We start from the raw sequence: 27,699 nt of genomic DNA, 5'->3' as shown, positions 1-27,699 counted from the left end.
CATTTTCTGAGGCGTGCGACCCTCGTGCAAAGCCTTCTACGACCATCGGTTGGCCTACAGCTTATTAGCGGAGCTTATCAGAAGAACTGCTGAATGGTTTGTTCCACAGCATCTTCACCTTATCTGTTCAGCTCATGAGGAGCTGACTTCAGTCTATTGGAATGTTGTTGTTCTGCAGTTTTAACCTTGTTCTGCAATTTTAAGCTTGTTCTGCAGTTTTTAAAGATAAACGCACAAGCACGAACTACGCCCTTTAACCTGATTTGGTTCCATACCCTTATTTTGTTTTTAAATATACTTTTTACCCCCTTACAGCTATTATTAATAAAATTGCATTAGCAGTATTACTTTAAACCGTCACAGAACTGAGGAAGACTTTATTAGCGTCTTTACTACAGAGCCGTGTTTCTGCATGTACCAGTGCTTGCTATAGAGCAGCTCTGACTGTCAACTCTGGTAAAATGCAATATAGCAATACTAATTATTTGTAATTATTTTTCACTTTGATTCCATAGATTAAGAGTGCAGGTGTGCGTTTGTGATAGGGTTTGAAATTAGAAGCAAAAACATTAATAAAATACATCCATTTTTTTTAAAACAGTGGGAAGATCAATTGAAATCTATTGTGCTCTGTTGCCTTGTCGCAGAATCACAACATTAATGAGATGCAAATGAATGGCTAGATGCCACATTGTGTGGAGTGAATATTGACAGCACTGTGTCAGCCAATGAATTGGAGGTGGGGTGGGGCTTGTGCTGTCACTATATGCAGCCCAATTGGAATGATGCAGTGGTTTAGTTGAACCTTCACCAATATAATGATTTCTTGCTGTCCCACTATCGTTTCACTGGAAACACATTAATTAGTGCTGGATTTCCACCAGGTTTGCGACCGGGTTTTCGTTGCGATTTGACCCTCCGCGGCGAAAACCCGGCCGGCAGGATCCTCGGGTACCTCTTTGCGTTGGCGCTTTCAAGTGCAGGCAGGGAAAGGTGCGCCGACGTGCAACGCCGCGGATTGCGTTACTGTTGTACTTTTGGCTCTCTCCCGACCCGTACGCCGCACCCAGAACCTGCCGGTGCAGCCCTGTCAGCAGCGGTAAGATTGGAAATCTGTAAAAAAGGTAAGTTATAGTTTTTATTTTTTTTTCAGCGATTCGATACATAATGGTCGTGTAAATGTTTTTTGAGTATTTTTGGAATGTTTTTGCAAATTTATTTATTATTTTTTTTCCCCTCCCGAGGCCTCTCTCGCAGCGTTCCCGGTCCCGGATTAAAGTTGCCGAAACTCACGGTTTGTGGCGCAAATCATCATGCAATGCCTCCGTGCAGGTGTAAAGGCCAAATGTTTGGCCTAAAAACGGTAGCGAAAACCGAAAATCCCGCAAATACTGCTGCATGTGTTGCTATTACAATCTAGGGAATTTATCATTTTAACATAATTTAGGAGAAAAAATACTGGCTTTCCATTAGATTACTTTAAGGCTAGAGCATTCAGCTTTATTGTTTCCAGAAGCCAGGTACTGATATGTAAAAATGTCACAGAAAATGCTGGAAATCTCAGCGGGTCAGGCAGGATCCGTGGACGTTAACTCTGTGTCTCTCTCCACAGATGCTGCCTGACCTGCTCAGATTTCCAGCATTCTCTCTTTTTATTTCAGATCCCAGCATCCGCAGTATTTTGCTTCTGTATAAAAATGTCACATCAGGCGAGGGTTGCCATCTCCGGTTTGACGTAATTCTGGAGATTTAATCAAATTACATTTGATTAGCTGGCATAGGCTGGGGTTGGTTTTTTGGAACAGAGGAGGCTGAGGGGAGAATGAAGGAAAGACTTGGATTGATATAGCGCCTTTCACTTCCACTGGACATCTCAAAGCATTTTACAGGCAATTAAGTACTTTTACAGTGGTCACTGTTGTAACCTAGGAAACGTGGCAGTCAATGTGTGCACAGCAAGCTCCCACAAACAGCAATGTGATAATAACCAGATAATCTGTATTTTGTTAAGTTGATTGAGGGATAAATATTGGCCAAGACACCAGGGATAACTCACCCGCTCATCTTCAAAATAGTGCCATGGGATCTTTTACATCCACCTGAGAGAGCAGACAAGGCCTCAGTTTAGCGTCTCATCCAAAGGCTGCACCTCCAACAGTTCAGCGCTCCCTCAACACTACACTGGAGTGGCAACCTAGATTTTTGTGCTCAATGACCCTGGAGTGGGGCCTGGACCCTCAGCCTTCTGATGAAGAGGCGAACGTGCTACCCACTGAGCCACAGCTGACACTTAAGCGGGGACTTAATTGTGTTTAAATTTATGAGGGGCCTAGATAGAGTAGATACTTCCCTTAGCAGAGAGGTCAATACCAGGGGGTATAGATTTCAGTAATTGGTCGAAGGATTTCACCAGAGGATGGTGAGGATCTGGTACTCACTGCCGGAAAGGTTGGTAGAGGCAGAAACCCTCATCATATTTAAAAAGTACTTGGATAGTACCTTGAAGTGCCGTAAGCAACAAGGCCATGGTCCAAGAACTGGAAAGTAGGAGTAGGCTGTATAGCTCTATTATGGCCGGCACAGACACGATGGGCCGAATGGCCCTTCTGTGCCATAAATTTCTATGACTCTATTGGTGTATAGAAACATAGAAACATAGAAAATAGGTGCAGGAGTAGGCCATTCAGCCCTTTGAGCCTGCACCACCATTCAATATGATCATGGCTGATCATGCATTTCTGTACCACATTGCTGCATTCTCTCCATACCCCTTGATCCCTTTAGCCATGAGGGCCACATCTAACTCCCTTTTGAATATATCTAACGAACTGGCCCCAACAACTTTCTGTGGTAGAGAATTCCACATGCCTGCAACTCTCTGAGTGAAGAAGTTTCTCCTCATCTCGGTCCTAAATGGCTTATCCCTTATCCTTAGACTGTGACTCCTGGTTCTAGACTTCCCCAACATCGGGAACATTCTTCCTGCATCTAACCTGTCCAATCCCGTCAGAATTTTATATATTTCTATGAGATCCCATCTCATTCTTCTAAATTCCATTGAATACAAGCCTAGTCAATCCAGTCTTTCTTCATATGTCAGTCCTGCCATCCCGGGAATCAGACTGGTGAACCTTCGCTGCACTCCCTCAATAGCAAGAATGTCCTTCCTCAGATTAGGAGACCAAAACTGTACACAATATTCAAGGTGTGGCCTCACCAAAGCCCTGTACAACTGCAGTAAGACCTCCCTGCTCCTATACTCGAATCCTCTCGCTATGAAGGCCAACATGCCATTTGCCGCCTTCATCGCCTGCTGCACCTGTATGCCAACCTTCAATGACTGATGTACCATGACACCCAGATCTCGTTGCACCTCCCCCTTTACCAATCTGTCACATTCAGATAATAATCAGCCCTCCTGTTTTTACCACCAAAGTGGATAACCTCACATTTATCCACATTATACCGCATCTGCTATGTATTTGCCCACTCACCTAACCTGTCCAAGTCACTCTGCAGCCTCTTAGCATCCTCCTCACAGCTCACATTGCCACCCAGCTTAGTGTCATCTGCAAACTTGGAAATATTACATTCAATTCCTTCGTCTAAATCTTAAATGTATATTGTATATAGCTGGGGTCCCAGTACTGAACCTTGCGGTACCCCAATAGTCACTGCCTGCCATTCTGAAAAGGATCCGTTTATTGACACTCTCTGCTTCCTGTCTGCCAACCAGTTCTCTATCCACGTCAGTACATTACCCCCAATACCATGTGCTTTAATTTTGCACACTAATCTCTTATGTGGGACCTTGTCAAAAGCCTTTTGAAAGTATAAATACATCACATCCACTGGCTCCCCCTTATCCACTCTACTAGTTACATCCTCAAAATATTCTAGAAGATTTGTCAAGCATGATTTCCCTTTCATAAATTCATGCTGACTTGGACCGATCCTGTCACTGCTTTCCAAATGTGCTACTATTACATCTTCAATAATTGATTCCAACATTTTCCCCATCACCGATGTCAGGCTGACCGGTCTATAATTCCCTGTTTTCTCTCTCCCTCCTTTTTTAAAAAGTGAGGTTACATTAGTTACCCTCCAGTCCAAAGGAACTGATGCAGACTTTATATAATGTTGGAAAATGACCACCAATGCATCCACTATTTCTAGGGCTACTTCCTTAAGTACTCTGTGATGCAGACTATCAGGCCCTGGGTATTTTTTGGCCTTCAATCCCATCAATTTCCCTAACACAATTTGCTAACTAATAAGGATTTCCTTTAGTTCCTCCTTCTCGCGAGACCCTCGTTCCCCTAGTATTTCCGGAAGGTAATTTGTGTCTTCCGTACATAAGACAGAATCAAAGTATTTGTTCAATTGGTCTGCCATTTCTTTGTTCCCCGTTATGACTTCACCTGATTCTGACTGTAAGGGACCTACATTTGTCTTTACTAATCTTTTTCTCTTCACATATCTATAGAAGCTTTTGCAGTCAGTTTTTATGTTCCCAGCAAGTTTACTCTCATATTCTATTTTCCCCCTCCTAATTAAACCTTGTCCTCCTCTGCTGAATTCTAAATTTCTCCCAGTCCTCAGATTTGCTGCTTTTTCTGACCAATTTATATGCCTCTTCCTTGGAGTTAACACTATCCCTCTGGTAGCATAGTGATTATGTTACTGGACCAGTAGTTCAGAGGCTTGGACTGATGATCCAGGGACACAAGTTCAAATCCCACCACGGTGGAATTTAATTTCAGTTCATGTGTATTGTGTATTGGTGATGATGAAACTACTTGTATAAAACCCAATTGATTCACTAATGTTCTATAGGGGAGGAAATCTGCTGTCCTTACCTGATCTGGCTTATATGTGACTCCAGACCCACAGCAATGTGGTTGACTCTGAAAGCCCTTCTCAAGAGCAATTAAGGATGGGCAATAAATACTGATCTTGCAAGTGACACTCACATCCCCTGAATGAATTTTAAAAAGTGACATTTGCAAACTGTTTGCAAATTTCATTGCATTTAACTTCATTGAGTATCTCAGTAGTGCCAACCCCTCAATAAAATATTTGACTTTTTGTTTTATAGTGAGATGAATAACATAATTTATAAATCACAGAAAGAACACAAAAGAACAGAAAGATTTAAGGATAAGAAGTATTTAAATAAAACTACTTCTGTAATGTTCCTACAGTATTGATCGCCATGAGAAACATCAATTAAAGACCACTGATTCCACAAAAACATAAACTGATGTAGGATACTTCTAATTAAAGTTTTCATACAATTTTATGACATTTTACAACACACAGTAAGTTATAAAAATAATAAATAAAACCAAAACCAAGCCTAATTCAATTCACTGACTCCCACACCCCGCCCACACCCCGCCACTTAAGCCCAGCTTCAGAGAGGTGAGGCTCAGTCCTCAGAGAGAAGCACCAAAGGTACCCGACTCCTGGAATAAAACACAATATTCAGCAGCGCACATCACAGGCTGACATGAACGCTACCTCTCTCCCCCAGTTTGTGCTTCTTGCTCCCTCCCTTCCCCAGTTTGTGCTGCTCTCTCTCTATCCCAATGCGTGTTTCTTTCTCCTCTCTTTCTCAGTTTGTGTTTCACTTTCTCTTTTACTCTCCCTCCCTCAGTTTGTGTTTCTCTCTCTCTTCCCCCTTCTCCCAGTTTGTACTTATCTCTTTTTCCCAGTTTGTATTTCTCTCTCTCTCTCTCTTTCCTCCAGTTGCTCTCTCAGGCCCCACGGAGTTTTCAGGCGAATTTCATTGGCTCCGATGACATCATCCTCACAACTGACAATGAAAGCAATGTTTGCAAATAATGGGGACCAGCAGGGCTCAGACAACATGGTTTGGTTGGAAGCCACGACAGCCGGAGTACGAAGTATGCATGAACCTCACGAACAAGCCACCAACAGCCGTGCTAGGGAGACCAAGCGCCCATTCAGGTAGACGACTGCACAAAGCGGGAGAGTTGGGGACCCTACATCATTCGTGTATTTCACACTACAGGGACCACACTCAGATATCATTGATTCATAGAATGGTACAGCATGGAATGAGGCATCATGCCTGTGTCGGCTCTTTAAAAGAGCTATCCAATTAGTTCCACTCCCCTGCTCTTTCCCCATAGCCCTGCACATTTGTTCCTTTTCAAGTGTTTATCCAATTACCTTTTGAAATTTACTCTAGAATCTGCTTGCATCACCCTCTCAGGCAGAGCATTCCAGAACATAACAAATCGCTGCGTAAAAAAAATGTTTCTTCATCTCTTCCCTGGCTCTCTTATTAATGATCTTAAATCTGTGTCCTCTGGTTATTGACCCTCCTGCCAGTGGCAACAGCTTCTCCCTATGCACTGTATCAAAACTCTTCATTATTTCTCCCCTTAAATCTCCCCTTAACCTTCTTCACTTTTAACATGACACACTTCCAAAATAGGGCATAAAAGAGACAAATGCATTTGTTGCAGGAGCCAGTATCTCTGTAAACTCTCAGCAAAATTAACAATTTACACTTGGAAACAATGGCGATCATTTGAAGAAGGAGCCAGAATATCTGTAATCGCTGAGTACATTTTCAATTAAATAGAAAGAGAAAGAAAGCCAGCTTCGTGACCTCCACCAGTTTTTACTTAACAACGATTATATTTTGAAGCATTAAAGTAACGCAGCTTTGCCTTAGCAGCAGAATAATACATTCTGTGATTACCTAGAATTTTGTTGGGGCCTCCTTTCCTCTGCTGCCTCAACTTCGGCAGCAATCCTGTTTATGCGCAAATGAGATTTCCGCAGAACTTCCGCCAAAGGGCAGGATAAGCTCCGAGGAAATGGTCGTTATAAAACACTGTATCATCCAACTAACTATGAGCACCATCACAGGTGATCCACTTGTAGAAAATATTCTGATGATGTCTGGTGATGCTGAAGAGGAAAAGGAGCTTCAACTATTGTAGTTTGAGTAGCAATGGAAAATGGAAGTCCATTACCAGCGCCGCCATAATAAAATCCAAAAGGCACCCCACCTTCCTCTGTTCTTAGGTGCTACTCGGTTAATACAAGGCAGGTAGATGGAGCCAAGATACAGTCAGCCATGATCTAATAGAATGGTGCACCAGGCTTGAGAAGCTGGATGGCCTACTTCTCTTCTTATGTTTCTAAGACAGTGGGAAATGGAGAAACAATTCTTTAGTCAGCATGCAGAGTTGTAAAACTGCCCAGCACAACAAATCAAAATGGTAGGGTCATAGCTAAAATAAATGGCAATACTACTAGGCAGAACACCTGGGATTGGTGCTTAATCTCCTCCCAGCAAGCAAAGAAAGACTAGAATTTATGTAGCGCCTACAAATGTGTTGAAACCCATGTCATTATAGACTGTTGTCATGTTGTTAAGTCAATGTTGCCATCAATGGAAATATTAAAAAAGGGTAATGCTTGGAGATACTGCTGCTTGAAACAAAAATGATTCTATTGTGCCATCAAGGATGTGGTGAGCTGACCTGTTACGGATGGTTACACAGAAACAATTAGGTTGCCATTGGCATCTTAAACTTCACAGTTTGCAGTTGTTGAAATGTCACCATGTTCCTGAACATTTGGCTGATTTAACGATAATGTGCTGAAATATTTGCATAGTGGATTGCATACACATTTCCCACCAGCATTTGTGTGGTGAGAAGTATTGACTCCAATGGTCTTAACTCTTGCATTTATATAACTGGTAACAACAAACATTTTGCCCACTGTTGCTTAGTATAAAATATCACCCAATATACATTTTTAAATTATGCATTACTTATTCAATTGAGCTGATTTGAAATGTATCTGCTTTAATTGTAATGGTAATGTGAGTTATCATTGAGACATACCTATTCTTTTTCATAGAAGCAATATAAAGTCACCTAGGGACATCATAGGGTTTGAATTCACTAATTTCACTATTTTTTTGCAGTAATTCATCTTCCTAATAAAAATAGAATGAAAACTAAAATTGCCTTTTTGCTGACCTGTCCACTGAAATTCATTTTCAGTTTAATGGTCCAAGTTATTTTGCGCTGTTAAGTCACCATCATGCTAAGATTTCAATCTCATTTTGTTTTGTCTAAAAAAGGTCAGTCCCAGCAACTCCTTGTATGATTTTGACAGTTCCTCTTCTGGAGACCATGGCCAGTGATAAAAACGGCTTGGTTGCATATGTTCTTGCACATTCACCTCCTGTGCCAACAGGTGGACTAAAGCAAATTTCCTGTGCGGTGCTCCATGGCGCCGTCACCTCAGTCACTGCAGGTTGTGGTGTAGCGTGCTTGCTGCCATGTCAAGTCGCTCACACACTCAGGCCACGGTTTCGCCAACCGTAGCAGGTCCTGGGCAGCCGGGGTCGGTGGTGGGTTGCGACCCCGCTCCTGGCTCCAGCCCACTTTGTGAAAAGAATCTTACCTAGGTTGGGCTTGTTAAGCCCGCCCTGCGAGGTTCCCGGCCAATTAAAAGGAAGCGGATCTGATGACGTCATTTGATAATGCGTCATCAGCCGGTTTCCTTAAAGGGAGTATAACCACATGGATTTTGACAGTTGTGTTGTCAGTGTTGCTGCAAACACTGACAGTGACTGCACAGAGGTGCACGGCTGCACCCAGGCTCTCCCATGACTCCCTCCAGATGCTTATGGAGGGAGTCACAGCATAGTGGGAGGTTCTCTTCACTTCCCACAGGCAGAAGAGCCCTCCCCAGGATACCAACACAGCCTGGTTGCACACTGTACAGGAGGGCACAAGCAGGGCTGTTGACAGGAGGACCTGGCTGCAATAGCGCAAACCTTTCAATGATCTCAGTAGATCACAAAAGGTTACTGCAAAACCACACTCGCCCTCATCCTGTTGTGTCACTCATCATATCCCCATCACTCTGCATTCCCTCCCCTACTAATGCACATCCTTACTCACACCACCGAGCCTTACATCTCCACCCATCCCCCTCTCTCTATCTACATTATCACATCCCCATCTCACACTCACTCTCATCCTTGTCCAATCATCCAAGGGTAGGCACTTGGGTCTTTTAGCCAATGTCCATGTCGAATTTCTGTTAACGCGTTGTCAAACATTGAAATCTTTATTTTGAACAATTTGCGTTCTTGGACAGACTTATGTGCACCTCCACAATGATGATGAGTGTTAAAAGAATGGCTTGGGCATTGCAGGGACCCTTTATGGTGCTGGTGTGGGGTGGTACCAACCTGGCATATCAGGTTCTGCAGCATCAAGTGAAGTAAATCTGGCCATGGTGAGGCCATCCCTGGCATCCCGGGCAGCAATATGGTTGGGTGCTGATATCTTGTGTCCTGTGCAGCATCAGGTGATTGTGGAGAAGGTTGTTGTTGGTGATGTTGGTGTGTTTAGTGATGTTGATGTTAGGGTTGATCATAGTGGGATTCTGAGGACCAAGGTGAGATTTATTCAAGGGCACCGATGCTGATGGAAAAGATGGCAACTGAAGTTGAGACGAAAGAAGCGAGCTAGCAATGATGAGAGGGGTTGCTCCAAGGAGGTGACAGTAGATAGAGAGTTTACTGAAAACACTTCCAACCTGCATACAGCTCAAATGTTTCTTCCAAATTCTGAAGGCTTCAGCTTCTGAGATTGCAAAGTGAACTGCTGTGAAATAGTAACTTTTATACCACTTCTGCAGCTGTCACCTATTCACAACAATGGATAGTCATTGAGAACCCGACACACTTACCTGCATCCCCGAGGAATGCGAACCTAGTAAAAACTTGGAAAAATGGTAACTAACTGGTTAAATTCTTAATGATGTTAATTGGCTGGCCCACCGTGTGGTGTCGGGTCTATGCACCCGTAGCCAGACCCGGCTTTGGAAACTTATAAGGAGCAGGGTTCAGAGCGGGATCCCTCCCCGCTGTCAATCACGGCCATTTTGACAGCGGGCCCACCTCCAAACCCGCCCTCACAGGGCTGGTAAGATTCTGGCCAAGGGCCTGGGTCTGTATTCCTGGAGTCAATGAGAGACTGAGGCAGGATAAAAGCATACAGCACAGAAGGAGGCCATTCAGTCAATCGTGCCTATGCCGGCTCTCTGAAAGAGATGTACAATTAGTCCCATTCCCCTGCTTTATCCCCATATTCCTGTAAATTCTTCCCTTTTACGTAGAGATCCAGTTCCCTTTTGAAAGGTTTGATTCACTCTGCTTCCACTGACAAGACAGACTGCTCAACATTGTGTCTGTTTTGAGACTCTCAGTGAAGCTTTCCTGTCTAGATTGGTAGCGTGATCCAGGAGGTACAAGATGCTATGAGAGATGAAAGATTTCTCCATGTGGATTGCTGATTGCAGCATTCCTCCTTCCTTTGAATGTGCGTTATTGCTGTACAGCGTTACTTAGGATTACATAGGATATCCGGCACAGAAACAGGCCATTCAGCTCAACAAGTCCACTCGAGCATCCTCCCGTCTTTCCTCATCTAAATCTATCTGCATAACCCTCTATTCCCTTCTCCCTCATATGCTTGTTTAGCCTCCCCTTAAATGCATCTATACTATTTGCTTCAACCATTCCCTTTGGGTAAAGAAGTTTCTCCTGAATTTCCTATTGGATTTCTTGGTGACTATCTTATATTGATGGCCTCTAGTTTTGCTCATCCCCACAAGTGGAAATATTCTCTCTGTATCCACTCTATCAAAACCTTTCATAATTTTAAAGACCTGTATTATCCTTCTTTTTTCAAGAGAAAAGAGACCCAGCCTGTTCATCCTTTCCTGTGATGTATACCCTCACATTTCTGGTACACCCTTGTAAACCTTCACTGCACCCTCTCCAATAGCTCTATATCCTTTTTATAGACCAGAACTGTACGCAGTGCCTGAAGAGTGGTCTAATTAAGGTTCGATACAGGTTTAGCATAACTTCCCTACTTTTAAATTCTATACCTCTAGAAATAAACCCTAGTGCTTGGTTTGCTTTTTTACGGCCTTGCTAACCTGTGGTGCAACTTTTAGTGATTTGTGTATTTGTACTCCGAGATCCCTATGTTCCTTTACCCCACCTAGACTCGCACCCTCGAAGTAATTACTGACCACCCTATTCTTCCTACCCAAATGTAATACCTCACAATTATCTGTATTAAACTTCATTTGCCAATTATATGCCCTTTCTGCATATAACTGGCAAATTAATGTCCTCCTGTAATTTGTTGCAGTTCTCCTCAGTATTAACTATCCCACCCAGTTCGGTGTCATCTGAAAATTTAGAAATTGTGTTTTTGATTCCAAAGTCTTAATCATTAATATAAATTGTGAACAGCTGTGGTCCCAGCACTGATCCTTGTGGAACACCACTACCCACCTTCGGCCACTGTGAGTAGCTACGTTTTACCCCGACTCTCTGCTTTCTGTCTTGCGGCCAGCTAGCTATCCATTCTGCTATTTGTCCCCTGAATCCACATTCTCTGACCTTGTTCATCAGTCTGTTATGGGGTACCTTATCAAAGGCCTTTTGAAAATCTAGATAAATTACATCTACTGCATTACCATTGTCCACCCTCTCTGTTTCCTCTTCAAAAAATTCAATAAGGTTGGTCAAGCAAGACTTTCCCTTTTGAATTCCATCCTGACTATTCATTATTATATTTTTGGTTTCTAGATGTTCTTCTATTTTCGCCTTTAGTACGGATTCCATTATTTTTCCAACCACTGATATTAAGCTGATTAGTCCATAATTCCCTAGATATGTTCTATCCCCTTTCTTAAATATAGGTATTACGTTAACTATCCGCCAGTCCTCTGGCACTACACCTTTTTCTAACGAATGATTAAATATGTGTAGTAATGCCTCTGCTATCTCTTCCCTAGATTCTGTTAAAATGTGTGGATGCAATCCATCTGGACCAAGAGTTGTATCCTCTTTGAGTTTGATTAGTTTATTTAATATGTCCCCTTTTTTATTTAAAATGTACTTATCTCATTACTAATCTCATCATCCAATGTCATGTCCACTTGTTCTATTTCCCTGATAAATACTGAAGCAAAATAATTATTTAATATTTCTGCCATCTCTCTAACGTTATCTATGGTATTATCCTGTCTATTCCTTAATGGCCCTATTCCCATCCCAACCTTCCTTTTTTTATTGATGTGCCTGTAAAATATTTTATTATTTTGTTTTGTGCTCCTTGATAATTTAATTTCATAGTTCCTCTTTGCCTTCCTAATTGTTTTTTTTGACTTCTCTCCTAATCTCTTTTTTTTTCTCCCTTATCAAGTACTCCTGTGTTGGCTATATCCTTTAATCTATGCCTCTTTCCTTGCCCTCAATTGTTCCCTTATGGCTTTATTCATCCATGGAGTCTCATTAGTGTTTAGTTTGTTCTTTCCTTTTAGCGGAATATATTGTTCTTACACTCTGTTGAACTTTGTTTTAAATGTTTCCCATTGCAGTTCTACATCGTTGTTTGCCAATATTGTTGCCTATTTTATTTTCCCAAGTATTATTGTTAGCCCCTCAAAATCAGCTTTTCTCCAATCTATGGGCCCAATTTTCCCCAACCCCTTTTTTCGGCGCACTTACCTTAAATGCGCCGACTTTGCGCGCTGGAAATGGCGGCGATAAAAAGGGGCCGCATCCTGCCCGCTCTGCCGACTCTCTGGTGTCCCAGCATGGTGTTGCTAGTGAAGTGGAGGGCGGAGCAACAGGCCAGCGTAGAAAGCACTGCCGGCAGCTGCGCACATGCGCAGTGAAGTCTGCGCGCATGCTCCTGCCCTCCCAGCATGTCCTGTGGGCTGTGAGCAGGACCTGATGCTCGCAACCCCTATCCCCGGCTAAAGAGATGCCACGACCTTCGCCGCACCGTATCCCCGGCCGAATGGCCTCCCGCACCGGCCGGCCGGCCCGCTGACTTCCCAGGCCGAGGTAGGACTTCAGTTTTATTTTTCATTTATTGATGGTTGTGCTTGAGAGTTTTGATTGGGGGGAGGAGTAGGAGGAGAGTTTTGCAGGGGGGAGAAAAAGTGTTTTGATTGGCCGGGGGGGGGGGGGTGGCGGGGGGAGAAAGAGTGTTTTGATGGGTGGGAACTTTAAAATAAAAACTTGATACTGGCATAAAGGTAAGACTTCTATTTTTTATTTGTTATTGCTTGATTGCTTATTACTTTTTGTGGTTTGTTTAGTGCTTTGTAAGTCTTGGTGCAGGTCCTCAGCTTCCTTCAACTTTTTATTTGTTATTGAATGCTTTGTTTAGTGCTTTATAAGTGTTGGTGCTTTAAATGTACTAACTTACGCCAAATTCTTAACTGCCCGCAATGTTTTTCAGAGCTGGCCACATACACTGACCTTAGTCGATTTGGAGATGGTTTTAGCTGGCCAAAGTGGCATAACTGGCCAAAACCAGCGTAAGTGTTTCGGGTTTGGGGTTTTTGTACCAGTTATTTATGTTCCATGTATTGAAAGGGATTCTTTTTGAAAACGAGTATTGAAATATTCCAATATTTAAAAATAGTGTAATTTTATTGCCTTATTGTCTGAGTCAGGTCAATAGAGTAAATTTATGCAACCAGTTTATTTTCATATTTAAATGCATGAAACCTTTCCAGGATAATTTATTGGCTTCAAAGACAGAATTACAGTAGATTTAATATCACTGGAACACAAACCAAATAGTGTCATAAATTAAACTTTTCTAGTGGGCAGGTTCCCAGACTTCTCGCACCATAATATATCTCATTCTTTCAGCACTCATAGCCACCATCAGAAAGTTCTGAATGTAGTACTGGTGCAACACATACATTTAGGCACCTGAGGGATTTTCCTGTGAGAAACTTGTGACCCATTGCACTTTCAGTGTAAGTAAATGTTTTCATATGTTGTAGGCAAGTGTTCAGGGCAATTTTTAAACTGTCAGCTATCTTATTCCTGGGACAGCTTTTAGCAGCTATGCTGGGTTTCTATATTGGCATGTATATAACAATCTTCTCACCATATACCTCAATCCTTCTCTTTCTAGAAACACATCTTCCAATAACTTGTTCCAAAACTGCATTTGCCTTTAAGCCTTTAAGCCATAAAATGCAGCCTGACTTCCCGTCTTACTCCTAACTTGCCAGTTTTTAACTTGCGTGCTCTGGTATTTGAACCCTTTACTATCGTGAACAATTTGCCTCAGCCAACTGACTCCCTCCAAATTTTTCAAGACTTCAACTGGCTCACCTCAAAGTCTCTTCTTTTCTCAACAACAAAAGCCCAGCTTCTTCAACCATTCATTATAACTCAAAAGAGAGCTCTTAATCCTTATTCTGACTACTGAAATATAACACATGTCAAGACATGAGTGTCCCCCTTTGTGGGAGGTAGACTGAATAAGTACTTCATGGAGATGAGACACAGGCTTTGGATCATAAACTGGTTTATTTCCTTTAAATTGGATGAATAAACAATGTACAATTTGACACAATGAGAACCAATATATCCTATACTCACTCCTCAGGTTATGAAAACAATAAACACCTCATTTAATATAAAAACAGAGCATGCTGGAAATCTCAATGGGTCAGGCAGCATCTGTGGAGAGAAAAACAAAGATAACGTTTTAGGTCGGCGACACTTCACCAGAACCATCATAATTAATTTTATCTCTAAACATGGATTCTACGATGACTTTAGTAATCCTTTGAAGTTAAGCTGGTTCTGACATTAAAAAACAGAGGTTGCCATTCCCCGCTAGCTGTGAAACCACAGACCACTCTGTCTGAGAGAGACTGCACCTTTAAGTCCATGAGATCAGTTCTCTTGCCCACTGAGCTGTCAATCACAGAGGGCTCCAGTCAACTAAAGGCCGACCCCTTTCTTCAAGGGTCTCAGAAATGGCCGACGATCAAAGTACCAACACTAGGGTGAGATGCGTAGGTTTTCCTCTTTCGTGCTTGGGTATTAACTAATTTCTGAACTAAAGGCATTTGAAATAAATTAGGCAGGAGCACAAGCCCATAATGGAGCACATCTTATTTGCTGTCCATTAATCGCTTTCCTAATATGGAATAAAATCAGTCAATATGTAGAAAGACATCGACTAATCAGGGACAGTCTGCAGTGATTAATAAAGAACAGGCGGTGCTGAATTTTTCTCACATTGGGTTATTAGAACATCGAATGCTTTACCACAAGTGGCTGCTGAGGCGGAGACTATAACATCAATTTTAATGGGAACAGGATAAAAGGATATGAGGAAAGGGCAGGGAAATGGGATTAGGGGTAGATAGCTCCAATTGGCGCTAATACCAGTAAATGTCTTACTGAGTTTCAAAGCACGTTTGACAAGATCACATTTATATTCTTTCTTATTTTTTCCTGCTGACGGACATTGCAGAAGTTCAATATAGTCCATCCTAATGGGTATGTTAGTGCAGTGGTTATGTTACAGCATAGTAATCCAGAGGCCTGGACTATTAATCCAGAGAACATAAATTCACAAACCCACCATTTGAGAATTTGATTAAGTTTGAAAAAGAAAATCAGGAATTGACAAAGTTGTTGGATTGTCGTAAAACCCATTAGTTAACTGATGTCCTTTAGGATAGGAAGCCTGCCGACCTTACCCCGTCTGTGTTATAAGAACATAAGAACATAAGAAATAGGAGCAGGAGAAGGCCATACGGCCCTCGAGCCTGCTCCGCCATTCAATACGATCATGGCTGATCTGATCATGGACTCAGGTCTACTTCCCTGCCTGCTCTCCATAACCCGTTATTCCCTTATCGTTTAAGAAACTGTCTATTTCTGTTTTAAATTTATTCAAAGCCCCAGCTTCCACAGCTCTCTGAGGCAGCGAATTCCACAGATCCACAACCCTCTGAGAGAAGAAATTTCTCCTCATCTCGGTTTTAACTGGGAGGCCCCTTATTCTAAGATTATGCTCTCTAGTTCTTGTCTCCCCTATCAGTGGAAACATCCTCTCTGCATCCACCTTGTCAAGCCCCCTCATAATCTTATACGTTTTGATAAGATCACCTCTCAGTCTTCTGAATTCCAATGAGTAGAGGTCCAACCTATTCAACCTTTCCTCATAAGTCAACCCCCGCATCTCCAGAATCAACCTAGTGAACCTTCTCTGAACTGCCTCCAGAGCAAGTATATCCTTTCATAAATAAGGAAACCAAAACTGCACGCAGTATTCCAGGTGTGGCCTCACCAATATCCTGTATAGCTGTAGCAAGACTTCCCTGCTTTTATACTCTATCCCCTTTGCAATAAAGGCCAAGATTCCATCGGCCTTCCTGATTACTTGCTGCACCTGCATACTAACCTTTTGTTTTCCATGCACCAGTACCCCCAGGTCCCGCTGTACTGCAGCACTTTGCAATCTTTCTCCATTTAAATAATAACTTGCTCTTTGATTTTTTTCTGTCAAATTGCATGTCCTCACATTTTCCAACATTATACTCCATCTGCCAAATTCTTTCCCACTCACTTAGCCTGTCTATGTCCTCCTGCAGATTTTTTGTATCCTCCTCACACATTGCTTTTCCTTGTATCGTTGTCAAACTTGGCTACGTTACACTCAATCCCTTCCTCCACGTCGTTAATATAGACTGTAAATAGTTGGGGTCCCAGCACTGATCCCTGCGGCACCCCACTGGTTACTGATTGCCAACCCTGGAATGAACCATTTATCCCTACTCTCTGTTTTCTGTTTATTAGCCAATCCTCTATCTATGCTAATATAATAGCCCCAATCCCATGAACTTTTATCTTGTGCAGTCACCTTTTATGTGGCACCTTATCAAATGCCTTCTGGAAGTCCAAATACACCACATCCACTGGTTCCCCTTTATCCACCCTGTTCACTACATCCTCACCTATATGTGACTCCAGGCTCACACCAATGTATTTGACTCTTAACTGCCCTCTGAAGTGGCCTTGCAAGTCAACGAGTTGTAGCAAACCATTTTTGGGCAATTAGAGATGGGCAATAAATGCTGGTCTTGCTAAGAATGAATAAAATAAAATTAGCCATTTTCAATCTAACATTTCTGTCTTGTTATTTCTGTCAAAGAAAGTCTTTCTTTTCCATCCAGTTACACTTCTTTGTGTGCTATTAGATTTGGGCACTGTATTCACTAGATTTTGTCAAATGCTTCTTCTCTTTGATTTATAGATTGAAACTTTATTAACGATCCATTGCCTGAATTAACATAATGGGGTGGAAATTCCGGCCTTCCCGGGCCGGTACAAAGTTTTTACGGACCCGGGAAGGCATTGAAAAAGCCGGTTTTCAGCACGCAATGCACATGCACTGAAAAACGGCTTTTCCAATCTGTCAAGCTGGAGCTTGACAAATCATCCGTAAATCGGGAGCGAGGACATTTGTATGGGCAAGATTGTGATATTTACGCATATCTTGCCCAGCAAATGTCCTCAAAAATCTTGCGCCTGAAAAAGCAGGTGCATAGCCTACTTTTACAAGCACGTGTTTTAAAACACACAAAAACATATTAAAATAAAGTTATGAAAACATATTTTATTGTTAAAAACCCTCCCCACTACAGTAAGTTTATTTTAAGGAATAATTAAAAAAACGTTTTTAAAAATTGGGAAAATAATTTTTTTATATGATATTAATAACTTTAATTTAAATGAATCTTAAATATGTAGTATATATTTTCAATTTTTTATTAGTGTTTTGGGTGTTTGGGGGGGTTTCTCATTCATAATAATAGGAACTCCAGCTTACGGAGTTCCCGTTATTATGAATGAGAAAATATTTACCTGTGATTGGGTGTCCAGGCACACGTGACTCCTGCGCACATCCCTACGAGCACGCACAGCGATGCGCAGGGAGAGGAGGCCTGTGGATTGGGAACTCGAGCGGGCGCAGCAGCTTCAGGTAGGTGCGCATTCTTTCTCTAAAATCTAGTCGACCGCCCGCGGGAAGGAGAAGGCGGAATTTCTACGCCATTATGGCTTGGTAAATATCTGAACTTTATTCTACAAAACAAAATAGGTACTGTTAAGACTTACTTAAGGTAATGGCTCTGAAATTGCAGTATCTTCAATGGCGTACGCTCAGCATACGCTGTAGGAAAGGCTCTGTAACTTCTGGGTTTCTGCAAGTGTTAGCGCAAGTGCGCAAACCTGATCCCAAAGTACAATCAGTGTTGCTGGTGCAGAGTTTGACTATTTGCACAACAATTGCCCAGCAATTGCCCACAAAACTCTTACAGCTGGTAAAAGCAGGCATAGGGCCTGCTTTCATCAGTATAAGGGTTATTATAAATCTTAAATTAAACATTTAAAATAAAAAAATGATGCACAAACACTTTAAATTAGTTGATGTAAATATTGGCCTGGATTAAGATGTAAAAATTATTTGTCAAAAATTAAATTATTATTGTCCTTGGTGTAATGAAGGGACTTATGAATAAAATTGAAATTCAGAACATTTATATTTATTAGAATTGTGTAATTATTTGGGGATTCCATTCCATGTCATTGGAGGACTTGGCCCACATGATGCTCGGAACGCTTCCGAAAACATGGAGCTGCAGGAACAACAGATGAGGATTTGTGAGATAACAACACATTCAAGGACTTTGGAGAGGGAACGCATTTTTTGGGAGACTTAATGATCTGAGCGCACACTTAGTGTCCAAGCCTTTGGTGCCACAGGCATTATGAACTGTGACATGCTATGAGCAATGAGCACACAGCAAGTCACAACGCCCTGATAATACGGGTCATGCTGTCAGTGGCAAACATCTCATTATCAGCTCTTACATCTGCAAACACATGAGACAAATACCATGAAACCGCAAATCTGAACTCACACCAACCCCATCAAATTGGATGGTGGTCAGGCAAAGTAATTATTCAGAGGAACATTGTTTCATGGATTATAGGAGTGTTCTAAAATTACAGCATGAGAGAACAAGGACATCGGATTCCTTTTGGGCTCTCTGAAGATTTAGCTGTTGCAATTCGGGCTCTCTCCTGGCATTCTCTATTCATGCTCACAGCATGAGGCAACATCTGTAAGCAGACCCACACCTACAATGATCCAACGCATAAAATCCTAATGCATAGAATCAATGGCTTAGTGTGCTGCAGGATCAATAAATACCCTTTATTATTTTGCATTACAGTTCCACATGGGTTGTTCACTTGGGGCTTCTGCCCTCCTTAATTGGTGCAGAAACAGCCCTGTGTACAGAGCACAGAACTTGAGATGGGTTAACAACTTTAATTTATTACAAGAAAGAAATTCATATTCAGCAAAAATAAATGCTACAAAGCAACAGTAGACTTAGACACAATTCACTTCTTGTCTTGAAAATAACAAAACGTGTTTTAAAAAAAGTGCATTGATATTGTGCTTTTCACATCTTCAGGACATTCCAAAGTGCTTCACAGCCAATGAATTACTTTTGAAGTGTAGTTACCGCTTTGGCAAACTCAGTAGCCAATTTATACACAGCAAGATGTCACAGATAGCAATTGAGATACATGACCAGTTAATCTGTCCTAGATAGTGTTGGTTGAGGGATAAATGTTGCCCAGGACACTGGATGATTCTTCTTTGAATAGCGTGACAAGATTTCTTGCACCCACCTGAACAGGCAGAGGGGGCCTTGGTTCACGTGTCAACTAAAAGGTGGCATCTCTGACAATGCAGCACTTCCTCTGCCCTACACTGAAGTGTCAGTCTAGATTACGGGGTTCTCCCAGTCGATTGTTTCTCCGGAGTTTCTCAGGATCTTCTACCAAAGTTACAGTGGACCCTTGGGACAACCCCTGCAGAAGTTCAATCTATGTGTACAAATTGCTGGACCCTTTGACCTTTTGACTTAGTGGCGAGTTGTTCCACTGAGCCAAGCATTTCTATCATACAAGTAGATGTGGATTGTGATAGCAGCTGGGATTGCTGTCTAAAGAGATGTCTACAAGGTCTTCAAGCAAGAGCTGGACCTGTTTCTAGTTGGGACAGACATCACCTCTAACAAAAGGTAGGTACTTCAGGGAATTCAGGTCCAGATTGATCACCTGGACTTGTTTTGATCGCCTAGATGGGTCGGAGAAAAATTTCCCAGAATTTTTTCCCCCTAATTGGCCTGGGTTTTTATCTGTTTTTTGCCTCTCCCAGGAGATTACGTGGTTTCAGGTGGGGTGAAGAGTGTATACATTATGATAAACAAGGTATGACAATTGATTGGGACAAGCTGGATGGACCAGAGGGTCGTTATCTATCCGTCGATGTTTGTATGCTTGTATGTTCTTAGGTGAGCCTTCAAACAAATCTGGCTGGAATTGTTCTCTACATTGACACCTCCTGAATGATGGGAGCAATCAGACGACACATTCCATTTTCACCACAGTCGCAAATGTGCAGGCATTATTAATCACAAACCTGTGGCTGTAGGCTGATAACCTGATCTGGATTTGGTTTAGTTCATAGGCAGTAGAAAAAATGGAGGTGGGGTTGCTTCCCCTTGAAATTAATTAACTCCAGACAACCATTGTATATTTGCTTGCACACAAGACCTTGATGCAAAGAGAGAAGAGTTCCTTGCCCCACAAGAGCAAGGAGGTTATGCTTAAACTGTATAAAACACTGGTTAGGCCGCAGCTGGAGTACTGTGTACAGTTCTGGTCACCACATTACAGGAAAGATGTGATTGCACTGGAAAGGGTGCAGAGGAGATTTACAAGAATGTTGCCTGGACTGGAGAGTTTTGGCTATGAGGAAAGATTGCAGATGCTCGGTCTGTTTTCTTTGGAACAGAGGAGGCTGAGGGGAGACCTGATTGAGGTGTATAAAATTATGAGGGGTCTGGATAGAGTGGATAAGAAGGACCTGTTTCCCTTGGCAGAGGGGTGAGCAACCAGGGGGCATAGATTTACAGTAATTGGGGGGCGGTTTAGAGGAGATATGAGAGGAAATTTCTTTACCTGGTGGGGGTCTGGAACTCACTGCCTGAAAGGGTAGTAGAGGCAGAAACCCTTACCACATTTAAAAAATACCTGGGTATGCACTTAAAGGGCCCAAGTTTTGAGCCGCGCCTAGAACGGTGCAGTCCCGACCTGAACGCCCGTTTTTCGCACCACAAAGTGCGCCTAAAAAAACCCTCCGTATTCTCCACCTCCCTGCAGGTCCTCTGGCCCTCGGCGCAGCGCAGCAGGAGCTGTAGGGGGCGGAGCCAGGTCCCTGTGCTGAAAACAATGCCGGGACCTCTGCACATGTGCGCTACAGTGCAGTAGCTCCAGGCGCCCGAAACTGTGTGGGAGGGGCCGAAGCACGCAGCCCCTAGCCCTGGCCCAATGGCCTCACTGGGGCTGCGTGCATAAGGCTCCTGCCACGGCCAGCTCCTGCTTCCTCCTGACCCGACTCGACTCCCTCTTCCTGCTTCCGGACCCGACCCGACTCCCGCTCCCGCTCCCCCCGCGCCCCCCCCCACCGACTGGACCCGACCCGACTCCCGCTCCCCCCACCCCCCCGGACCGGACCTGACCCGACTCCCGCTCCCCCCTGCCCCCGGACTGGATCCGACCTGACCTCCCTCTCCCCGGCCTGACCTCCCTCTCCCTCCCTCCCTCCCCCCGACCCGAACCGAACCGACCTCCCTCCCACCAGCCCCCGGCCCGACCCAACGCCACCTACCTGTAAATCTGGTGCTGGGGACGGGCCCTGCCCGAAGTCTCGGGCCCGGCCCATTCAGCCTCCCTCCCCCTTCTCCTTCCCCCCCCAATCTCCTTCCCCCCCCCCAATCTCCTTCCCCCCCCAATCTCCTCCCCCCCCATCTCCTTCCCTCTCCCCCCATCTCCTTCCCCACATCTCCTTCCCCCCCATCTCCTTCCCCCCCCATCTCCTTCCCCCCCATCTCCTTCCCCCCCATCTCCTCCCCCCCATCTCCTTCCCCCCCATCTCCTTCCCCCCCATCTCCTTCCCCCCATCACTTCCCCCCCATCTCCTTCCCCCCATCTCCTTCCCCACATCTCCTTCCCCCCCCATCTCCTTCCCCCCATCTCCTTCCCCCCATCTCCTTCCCCCCCATCTCCTTCTCCCCCCATCTCCTTTCTCCCCATCTCCTTTATCCCCCGCTCCCCTTTATCCCCCTCTCCTCCCCCCTCCCCCTTCTCCCCCATTCCTCCCCCATCCCTCCCCCTTCTCTCCCATCCCTCCCCCTTCCTTCCCTCCCTCTGCTCCCCCCCACACCCCTCCTCCCCCTCCCCTTGCTGTCAGAAACACAGACACTGACAGACAGAGAATGAGAGACACACACAGACAGACAGAGAGATAGAGACACTGACAGAGGCACACTGGGGGGGGGGGGGGGGGAGGCGCATCCCAGCACGCTGTTGGAGGGCTCCCGGTGCTGCAGTCGGTAAGTAGAAAATGTTTATTTATTGATTTAAAAAAAAATATATTTCTTATTAATTTTTTTTGATTGATTTATTGGTTGATTTATTGATGTATTTATCATTTATTATTGATGATGGCTCTTTATTTGTAAAACTGAAGTGTTTAATGTTTGTAAACTTCCCTTTAAACCCCCCCTCCCCCATTCCCTCCGCTTGATTTGTAACCTACGCCTGATTTTCTAAAGTGTAGACAAGGTTTTTTCGAGCGTACAAAAATCTTCACTTACTCCATTCTAAGTTAGTTTGGCGTAAGTTTTCACTGACGAAACTTTGAAAACAGGCATAAGTGGCTGGACATGCCCCTTTTGAAAAAAAAATTCTGTTCCAAAGTGAAATTGTTCTAACTGACTAGAACTGGAGCAAACTAAATGACGAGAATTCCGATTTCTAAGATAGTCCGTTCGACACCAGTTGCTCCTAAAAATCAGGAGCAAATCATGTGGAAACTTGGGGCCAAAGTGCTGTAACTTCAGGGCTATGGACCAAGAGCTGGAAAGTGTGATTAGGCTGGCTAGCTCTTGGTCGGCCAGTGCAGACATGATGGACCAAAATGGCCTCCTTCCGTGCTATAAATTTCTATGATTCTATGAACCCCAAGTAGGAACCTCTTCTGCAAATCTAGATACTGTTATATCTTATTGCAATCAGCCTCAGGTACTAGGTCAGGTCCCAAATAAACCAGGGAAGCTGAAATTCCTGATATAGGGAGTCTGCACCCTTGGCTGAGCCCCCGCACAGGACATTTGCCTTGTAAGGAGGGGAACGGAAGTTCCACCACTTACACGGCATGACAGATAATCCCCAGGAATGGTGGAGACGCAGTGCAGCTGACACCCTGCCTTTTTCTGGGAGTTCCAACAGACTCCCAGGATTATACTAGGAGATGGTGGAACCCTCCTCGATTTTGGAGGCCATTGTGTTTGTGAAAGAGCAGTGGTAAAATCAAACTATCCATGCCGTTTAGAGAATTCAGACAGAAAACTATGTGCTTCTTATTTTCCAATCCAGGCGACTAAGGGATGGTGCTCCTCTCGACAAGACAGCATTAATTATCTTGTTAAAGTTTACCCCTGTGGGAGGCTGTGTCAATATTCCCATTTTAGGTTTGAAAATGCATACCCTTTCATGTCGGCTACTGCAACGCTTATTCTTCTTAATTTATTAAATAAAATTAAACCAGCAAGTTTATTTTATTCACTGTGCTGACTTTTTCTATTGAGAAGTGCTATTAAAGAAAGATAGTAATGACAGGTTACTTACTTACAACACAGGAATCGACAGTAAGGGTATGGGGTTTGTGGCAGAGTTTGAAGACAATGGCTCTGAATTTGCGGTGGGAAGCTACCCGCAAGGAAATGCCTCCGATCCACAAATAAAATGCCCGCGTACCTGGTGGTCCAGGAGGTACGTAAACCCGCGATCCCAGGGCTCTCTGGGTATGCATGGGCAAAGGCCCACGTATCCCAAGGGCACAGCTGGTTCGCAACGCTCCAGGGATCACGTGGGCCAGCTCAGCGAATGACAGAAGGGGATCCCCATTCATACATATGGGGATTCCATATGTACAGAAACACTATAAGCATGAATGGGAATACACCCAAAAATACATGTACACATCAAATTAAAAAAATTACATATTTAAAATTAGTTAAAATACCATTTAATTAAACATCGAAAACAAAAATTTAAGTTTTTGAAAAATAAATTTAAATGTTTTAAATGGGCTAAAATAGCCTTACCCTATTGTACAAATTTTTTAATGTTTAAATGATATAAAAATAATTGATTTTCTGTTCACTTAAACTCTTACGCTGGTAAACATAGACCTTACACCAGCTTTTACCAAGTGTAAGAATTTCACGGGTATTCGCTGGGCAGAAGTTGGGCAAATAACCCAAATCTCTGCCCGCAGATGCCCTTTTCCCAGGGCTGCATTGGATCTGTCAAGAAGATTCTTGACAAATCGCAAGTTCCAGGTTTTTGCGCATGCACTTCATGCTCGAAAACCCAGAACCTGCGAGGCCCTTAAGGTCGCGTCTGCACCTCATACACACCTGTAGGGGCCGCAAAATATGGGCCATAGGCTTCAGCCTTCCCAACATTTATCTGGAGGAAATTCCGGCTCATCCAAGACTGGATATCGGATATGCAGTATGACAACACAGAGGCAGTGGCAGGGTTGAGAGAGTTGATGAAGAGGTTCGAGCTACATTTCATCAGTATACATGTGAGAGCTGACCCCATGTCTGAAAATGATGTTATCAAGGGGCAGTATGTAGATGAGGGAGAGGAAGGTGCCATGAGGGAACTACAGGAATAATAATGCGGGAGCAGGAAGAGAAGCCATTGCCGGAGATGCTCTGGTTATGGTTCTACAGGTAAGTTTGGAACCAAGCAGGACCAGTCCCATTCAGCTGGGCAAAAAGGAGAAAAGAAAGGAAAATTTGCTGGAATTCATTTTGACAAATTTGCTGGAATTCTTTGAGGATGTAACGAGCAGGGTGGATAAGGGGGAACCAGTGGATGTGGTGTATTTGGATTTCCAGAAGGCATTCGATAAGGTGCCACAAGATTAAAGTTCATGGGGTTGGGGGTAATATATTAGCATGGATAGAGGATTGGCTAACTAACAGAAAACAGAGTCAGAATAAATGGCAAACAGTAACTAGTGGGGTGCCGCAGGGACCGGTTGTCGGTCCTCAACTGTTTACAATCTACATTAATGACTTGGATGAAGGGACCGAGTGTAATGTAGCCAAGTTTGCTGATGATACAAAGATGGGTGGGAAAGCAAATTGTGAGGAGGACACAAAAAACCTGCAAAGGAATATAGACAGGCTAAGTGAATGGGCAAAAAGTTGGCAGATGGAGTATAGTGTGGGAAAATGTGAGATTATCCACTTTGGTAGAAAGAATAAAAAAGCAAATTATAATTTAAATGGAGAAAAATTGCAAAGTGCTGCATTACAGAGGGACCTGGTGTCCTTGTCCATGAAACACAAAAAGTGAGTATGCAGGTACAGCAAGTAATCAGGAAGGCAAATGGAATGTTGGCCTTTATTGCAAGTGGGATAGAGTATAAAAGCAGAGAAGTCCTGCTACAACTGTACAGGGTATTGGTAAGGCCACACCTAGATTACTGCGTACAGTTTTGGTCTCTGTATTTAAGGAAGGATATACTTGCATTGGAGGCTGTTCAGAGAAGGTTCACTAAGTTGATTCCAGAGATGAGGGGGTTGACTTATGAAGATAGGTTGAGTCGGTTGGGCCTATACTCATTGGAATTCAGATTTTGAATGCACTGCCTAATCGTGTGGTGGATTCAGATTCAATAGTAGCCTTCAAAAGAGAATTGGATAAATACTTGAGGGAGATAAAATTGCAGGGATATGGGTAAAGAGCCAGGGAGTGGAACTAACTGGATTGCTCTTCGAAAGGACTACTGCAGACTCGATAGGCCAAATAGTCTCCTTCTGTGCTGTACTATTCTATGATTCTATGATTTGGGAGGCAACAACATTTCCAAGGACTTTGGAAAGGAAAGGATAATTGGAGGTGGGGTGGTAGCAAGGACACCCTAAAACTAATTGGTGTATTAACCTGATCCATTCACCAACACAGCAGCACATCTATAACAAGCCCATCAAGGGATACAGTCGGCAGACTTGGCAATGATTTTAAGGACTTAGCAAAAATGATAATTTAAAAGGTTTACAAAAAGGTGTTTTTAAAGAATTAGCAAATGAATGGTTTTAAAGGTTTAGCTAAATCCTCACACCTGCAGTTTCTAAGACAGCTGAACCCATTTATAAGTCTCACTTACCTTACACTTGCAGATACTGCGGCTGATCATGATCCAGAAGGTGAAGAACTCTGGTGCCTAGCAGGAACCAAATCAAAGCCCTGATTAAAATGAAGATGTTTTCAAACTTTGAATTGAACCGTTCCTCACCTGGACAGCAGGTGGAAGCAAGATGAGAGGCGAAGTGGTTCAGAGAAGGTTCTCACTGATGACAGATCGGGGGGCAGATTCACTGCAGGCACACAGGGCTCGAGAGCCCCTGTCACTTGACTGGTTCCCATGAAGCAGGGCAATGTACAAAAGGAGGCTGCACACCAGCCACCCAAACCACCGATCAAAACCTTCAATCAGCGCACAGAGACAAGCACAGGCCAGCTGTGAGCACACATTTGCCTCAGTTCACAGTGAAACCTTGGCTACACCTCAGAAGAGTAGCACTAATCATTGAATAACCTGCCACTTTTTGGGTAAAGAAAGATCTTGCATTTATGTAGCACCTTTTACAACCCCAGGATGTCCCAAAGTACTTTGCAGCTAATTACATGCATTTTTGAAGTGTTGTCACTGTTGTAATGTAGGAAACACAGCAGCCAACTTACAGCAATGAGATAATGATGAGGTAATCTGTTCTAGTGATGTTGGTTGAGCAATAAATATTGGCCAGGACAACGGGGATAACTCTCCTGTTCATTGAATAGTGCCATGGTATCTTTACATCCACCTGAGAGAGCAGATGGAGCCTCGGTTTAACATCTCAGCAGAAAGACAGCACTTCTGACAGTGCAGTGCTCTCTCAGTATGGCACTGGGATTATTGGCCTAGATTTTGTGCTCAAGTGTCTGGAGTGGGACTTGAACCCTCAACCAGCTGCCACCAACTGAGCCAACTGCTGAAAACCAATGGATGAGCAGAGGCAAGCACATGTCAGCTGCTAAAAAGTGAGCATACATTTGAGTTAAAAATGAAAGTCCACAGTAAAACCTTGGATACACACCTGAAGAGTGACACTGAGCTTTGCTTAACAAGTCACTTTTTGGGAACTACTCTCAGTGTGGGCGGTGGGGGGAGGGGGTGATGGGGGGGTGGGGGGCATGGCGGGGGAGGCAGAGGGGAATAACTGGGGAACTGGAGCCGGGAACTTACAGTTGATGATATTAGTGGCAGAATGCTTAATGACATTCCCACTGATAATGAAAACGATTAACATAAAGCCAGAGAGCATCTCATAAAATCGGGGGTGCACGGCCCATGATTTTCCATCCATTAACTTTATTTAATTTTCCCACCATAAATTCTAACTGCATCAGGTCTGGATAAAGTTAAAAAAAGAAAGACATCGCATTTATACAGTGTCTTTTACGATATCCCAAATCGCTTTACAAACAATGAAGTGCATTTGAAGTGCTGTCACTGTGGTCAAAGTAAAGCATCAATTTAAAAACATATTCCAGACTCT

The 27,699-nt window shown here is 43.4% G+C and overlaps 1 long non-coding RNA gene across 1 annotated transcript; it reads left to right on the top strand.

Moving 5' to 3' along the window:
* The first annotated feature begins 863 nt into the window (after positions 1-863).
* LOC139265207 (uncharacterized) lies at positions 864-27,293 on the top strand. Its single transcript, XR_011593506.1, has 3 exons — positions 864-1,124; positions 13,347-13,425; positions 26,278-27,293. It is a non-coding gene; the product is annotated as an uncharacterized lncRNA (long non-coding RNA).
* Positions 27,294-27,699: the final 406 nt, after the last annotated feature.

Source organism: Pristiophorus japonicus, chromosome 6 (assembly GCF_044704955.1).
Source record: "Pristiophorus japonicus isolate sPriJap1 chromosome 6, sPriJap1.hap1, whole genome shotgun sequence".
NCBI lineage: Eukaryota > Metazoa > Chordata > Chondrichthyes > Pristiophoridae > Pristiophorus > Pristiophorus japonicus.
Note: the sequence above shows the minus strand (reverse complement) of the source record. Positions and strands in the feature narration are given on the sequence as shown.